The 5,682-nt window shown below is 41.3% G+C and overlaps 1 non-coding gene across 1 annotated transcript; it reads right to left on the bottom strand.

Moving 5' to 3' along the window:
• Nucleotides 1-1,323: 1,323 nt before the first annotated feature.
• Nucleotides 1,324-1,455, bottom strand: LOC145268537 (U4 spliceosomal RNA). Its single transcript, XR_013864904.1, has one exon. It is a non-coding gene; the product is annotated as a U4 spliceosomal RNA (small nuclear RNA).
• Nucleotides 1,456-5,682: the final 4,227 nt, after the last annotated feature.

Genomic DNA, 5,682 nt, shown 5'->3' with positions numbered 1-5,682 from the left:
CTTTCTCTCTTTCTCTCTCTATGACAATAGACTTTCTTTCTCACCAGTAAACAGCGAGAGACGAACGCGGACATGAACACGTGTTGTGCCCTTTTCTTTCATGTGTTTCTTCACAAAATAAATTCCTGTTCATTTAATTCAATTTAACACGTAGTTCGTCTCTTTCTCAATTCAATTCATTATTCCTAATTTGCACCACCTCAATAAATTGGTGACCCAACGTGAGATGAACATGCATTTCCTTCTATACCCTAGACCGCTACAAATTGGTGACACCCGAACGTGAGATGAACACGCATTTCCTGCTATACCCTAGACCGCTACAAATCTCATTTTAACTTACTGTTGTTGCGCCCACCTTACGGATAACAATGAACTTTTCCCTTCACTTTTTATATAATTAGAAGGGTATAATTGGAGAAAATTCGAATGTTTTACTTATAGACGCTGACTAATCAAATGGAGTCACATTCTACTAGCAACCAATCAGAAACCAGAATTTCTCCATGAAAATATTGAGTTTTTTAGATTGTTTACCTTTTGAATTGAAAGCCATGTTAAGGTTAGAAGATTTTCCAATGAGCAGCTAATCTGTACAGGTACTCGTGATGGAAAAGAGTTTTCGGTGGCTAGCTGATCTGCATGTCTTAAATTTTGTAGGCAAAGAGCAAACATCTTTCTCGTGTGGACACAAAAGATTGCATGTAGAAATCTAAATTTTTATTTTTATTTTGGGCGATTCTCATAACAAAAAAAAGAAAAGAAAACACTGATCCATGATATGAACTGCATTTGATTACTTATGGGGTAACCATGACAAGAATTTGCTGATATTGTATAAGTTGTAATCATCAGGGAAGCAGTACCATGGAAATGTGTCTACAGGCGGGAAGCCCTTGCAAAGAAACTCTAGCTATCGAAATTCTGCCTGATATTAGGCACGTGGAAGGAGAAAGAAAAATCCTTTTTTTTAAGATAAAAGTTCAAAGTGCGCCAACACAATCACATTTAGACAAGGTGTGAAGTAATTTGATATAAAGAAATAACAGCAACGAAAGATTATTATTGTCTAACGACCAAAACATAAAATGAAGTTTTAAAAAAAAAACATATACAAAAGATAAAATGGGGGAAAAAATTATATTAAATGAAAAAGGGGTACAATAAAAACGACATAAAATGAAAAAAATAAAATGCCAAAAAAAAGACAAAAAACTACACATGAAAAAGAATAGCATCGAGAGAGAAGTAAGCCTAGTACCCCCGAAGAAGGAGGTAAGGCTTAGGATGTAAATATTGTCTGTTTTTAGTTTCGATTTTACACCTCCTTAAAGGTGTCCAGAAATTGCAGTTGGCACTGTGTGCCATCGCGGGTTATTGGGAATAGTTTTCAACTAGCAATAAAAACGCCTCGGAAAATCCTCATTGGCTATTGTATCGCCTCTGCGCAAAGACAACGAATGATCGTCTCCAACGAAATACATAGCACAGACGCATTACAACCTTAGAGAACCCCAGTTTTGCTTTTATGATCAAAGTTATAGGTCATAAGAAAGTTCCACCACAAGCCTGCAGTTGTCAGAAAAAAAGCTTCACAATGAAATACCAGAACAGCAAATTGTTGGAGACCACTAGACCAACAAGTGAAAGGAGCTGGAACAAGAGAAGCAGGGAATAGATCAGAAAAAATCTGAAGAACACATATGCCATAATAGTATTTATAAAAAAAGACTGAAACTAGCAACATCACGTCTGTGAGAGAGAAGTTGTAAAAGAGAAAAAGTGTCAGTGGCAAGGCTAATCATATTACAGATACAGCGTTGACTGCAGTCTTTTTAAGTTAAACTTTTGCAGAGGGAGTCTCCATACCCACACCCTTCCACTGTTTTTTTTTTTTTTTTTACATGGAGGTCACCACTTATCAAGGTCCGGAAGCTACTCGGGGATAAGGGTTATTGTGTGTACAGTAATCGATGGGATAGTATCGTAGTAATTGTTAGTATTGGAGATTTGATAAAGTGTCTTACTTAAGGGGGCGGTCCATCAGGAATTTGTTTATGTTGGACTTGAAGATATCCAAGTTGTAGTCAGGTGGTAAACAGGCAAACGGAAGAGAGTTCCACAGTCGTACACTTCTAAGAAAGAAGCTTTGTTCATGGAATCTGTTGCGGTAGCCGGTCGTCCAGAGACAATCGACTCTACAACTTATATGAAGGATTACACGGGCAGTAAGAAAAACAGTGAACTGGCAAAGAAGAAACGACAGACACGGATTGATCATTTAAAAGACGAAAAGGTCGTCCTTTTATTTCTGACGAAAAAGGGGGGAAAAAAATCAAAATAGACTAGGATTTTGTGAGGCGGTAGCATAAGGTACCGGTTGTCTGTAGAAAAACAAAGTTTAAGAAGATTTTTGGCCAAATTAAAGTACATGCAGGTTAGTGTTAACAACAATACAAGACAGCTGGCAAAAGTGAAGGGCACAAGTTGGCTAGCGTAAACAAAGCAAAAGGCAAGTAAGTTTATTACATGTAAAAGAACAGGTAGGCTAGCGAGAGCAATAATTAATAGAGGCTAGCATGAGCGATAATTAATAAGGCTAGCATAAGCAGGAAAAGGTTCATATAAGATTAGCACAAGCAAAAGTACAAAAGGATAGCATGTACAGCAAGAGTTCATGTGAGTGCAAGTAAGTTTGCATATACAAAAGGTTCTCAAGCAAGCTAGCGTAAGCAAAAAGTTCAAGTAAAGCTAGCGAGCAGAAAGAGTTTATGTAAGTTCAGAGCTGAAAGAAAGAAATTCTGAATACTTGCGGAAAAAAACATCAGGCTGGCGGTGTAGGAATACCGGCAGGCAAAACGAAAGACTTGTCGGCAAACTGATCAGCGAGTCATAGTAGTGTTGTCAAAGGACCGTGGGAATATGGTGTTAGCGAGCAGAGGATAACGTCGTTGGAATCCTGTGGTAGCAGTAGACAAGCAACACAGGGGAGAGCGTCGTTGAAATATTGGGAGGCGCCGGAGCTGAAGACTAGAGCTTTAATCTGGAGCTGCTGGAATCTGGAGCTGCTAGAGCCTGGAACTGCAGAAGACTAGAGCTGCTGGAGCCTGGATTCTGGAGCTGCTGGAGCCTGGAAATGCAGAAGACTGGAGCTGCTGGAGCCTAGATTCTGGAGCTGCTGGAGCCTGGAAATGCAGAAGACTGGAGCTGCTGGAGCCTGGAATCTGGAGCTGCTGGAGCCTGGAAATGCAGAAGACTGGAGCTGCCGGAGCCTGGAATCTGGAGCTGCTGGAGCCTGGAAATGCAGAAGACTGGAGCTGCTGGAGCCTGGAATCTGGAGCTGCTGGAGCCTGGAACTGCAGGAGACTGGAGCCTGGAGTCGCTGGAGCCGGAGACTGGAGCTGCTGGAGCCGCTGGAGCCAGAGACTGGAGCTGCTAGAGAGGCTGAAGCTGGTCTCAGGATGCAAGCAGGAGTAGTTTGTAAAAAACTTATTAGCCTTGAAAAAGGCTGTTTTGAAATACTGCTGCTGCTGTTGTTGATGTTGTCGCTGCTGCTGCCGCTGTTGCTGCTGCTGCTGCTGCGGGGGGGGGGCCTTGTCAGGGGTTCCTCGACTGTGTCGATGGATTCAGGAGGCTTCCAAACTCCCAGGCGGGCGGTATTTATTTGCTCCCCCACCGAGCAAATTAGGCACAAGGCCGATTTTTAATGTGAGGAGTGAAGGGGAGGGGGAATGGAAAAGGGAACCAACTCCCGAGAGGTGGGAAATGGGAGCTGGATAGTGATTTGTCAGCTGGCCAAAGTAGGGTTGCCCCTACATGGACCAGTAGATTGCCACAAGGGCAATGGTCTTTGCTTGCAGCATCTGCCAGAACAGATACTACACTGTGATCGTCTTTGCTTGGCCCGAAGGCCACAAAGATGCCCCCGCGAGGGAACTCCCAGGCGGGCTAACGCAAGCCAGAAAGGTCAGTTTTCATATAGGATCGGTCGTATAAGTGTCGACGCTCCCAACAAACGAATAAATGCTTCTGATTAATTTAGATGAGTTTATGGCATCGCAAATGTGTGTTAAAAAGGTAAACACTCCTATTTAATAAAGTGTAGTATAAATGGGGTGAGTTAATTATTGGTCTTAGTGCCCAAGAATTGAAAAAAATCACAATTTCTAAGAGCCTAAGCGAAAATGGAAAAAATCTGTACTGGAAGTCGTCTTACATGCGCAGAGCGTTTGTTTTCATTTGTTTCTTTTTCAAATGAGAGAGAGAAAAAGTAGAAACGAAAGCGATAAGAAAAAGGTAAACAAAGTGGAGGCGGTGATTTCTTTTGCACCGCGACAAATCTACGTTTTGATTTAGGCACAGATAAAGAGTGGGGAAAATTGATGATAGTGGTTTCAGCGAGACGGGTGTTTATCGTGAAAGATTGGCGACAGGACCAGAGATTGGAGCTCAGACAAGCACTTGCCAAGGAAGTAATGATAAAACAAAGACAGGCTCGCAACGTCTCTTCTGTGGGAAGAGAAAAGGGCATCCCCACTAAGCCATGAAGTCTATTTTGTACTCTGTCAAGGTAGGATAGGCTGTTTTTAGCAACTCCAGCCCAGATGTGACAGCAGTACTCCATCCTTGGACGTACTTGGCTTTTATAGAGATAGAGAATTGCATCAGTAGTGAGATATCTTCTGGAGCAGTAGAAGGATCCCACCATCTTCCCAGCGACCTTGGCAACAGACTTGATGTACGTGTTCCATTTCAGATCAGGAGTAAAGGTCAAACTCAGAAGCTTGTCAAAATATAGAGCCTCCCCAAGACGAGAGCCATCCATTTCAATTGATGCCATATGGGGATCAAAGCATTGACGATGTAAAGATAGGAGCTTGGTTTTAGATGCATTAAAAGTAACCAGCCACCTCTTCTCCCATTGTATCATGCAGTCAAGATTAGAGGAAAGAGAATCAGAGAGAACTTTGTCATTTGTTGGGAAATAATGCAAATTATGATACATCAGAGAAAATGATATTGGTCCAAAGAGTCATAGGTCTCTCCACCATCGCATGAGCCCAATCTTTGTGCTTGGTATTGGCAGGACGAAGAAGAGGTTTCATTCTTGCAGCTCTACCATAGTAGCTCAGCTTGTGAAGATACCTGACAGCTGTTCTGAAACTGACATCAGCTTGTGTTGCAATGTCAGAGACTTTGCACTGAGGATCTTCTTCAACATTTCTTTTTACAAGATGCAAGGTTCTTCCAGAGGGCCCGGGACGACTTGGATGAGGTTTTGTGCACTCTTTGTCCTCTCTTGTGAATTCTATGATCACTCTATTAACAGTAGAAAGGAGTATTGAAAGATTTCCTGTTATTTTGCGTTGACTAAAACCGCATTCATGTTGACTCACAAGTACCCTTGCAGAAATTCTGATGGGTCTGATGCTCCTTTGGTTCGTGGCATGCTTCAATGTTGTCCAATGCAATTTTAACGAGATATTTTAAGTTATTTTAGCACTATTCTTATCTGTAAATATAAATAAGCATATATTAATCTTAGAAAAAATATCTATCTTAGTGTCTACTCTTTTCTGTCATGACTATCTATATATATAAAAATGTAATTCTTGGTTCGTTCAAAGTTTATAAAACCATATTTCTACATTACCAATTTATTTGAAATTTTCAGACAACCCA

This window comes from Euprymna scolopes, chromosome 43 (assembly GCF_053919585.1).
Source record: "Euprymna scolopes isolate OS-2025 chromosome 43, ASM5391958v1, whole genome shotgun sequence".
Lineage (NCBI taxonomy): Eukaryota > Metazoa > Mollusca > Cephalopoda > Sepiida > Sepiolidae > Euprymna > Euprymna scolopes.
Note: the sequence above shows the minus strand (reverse complement) of the source record. Positions and strands in the feature narration are given on the sequence as shown.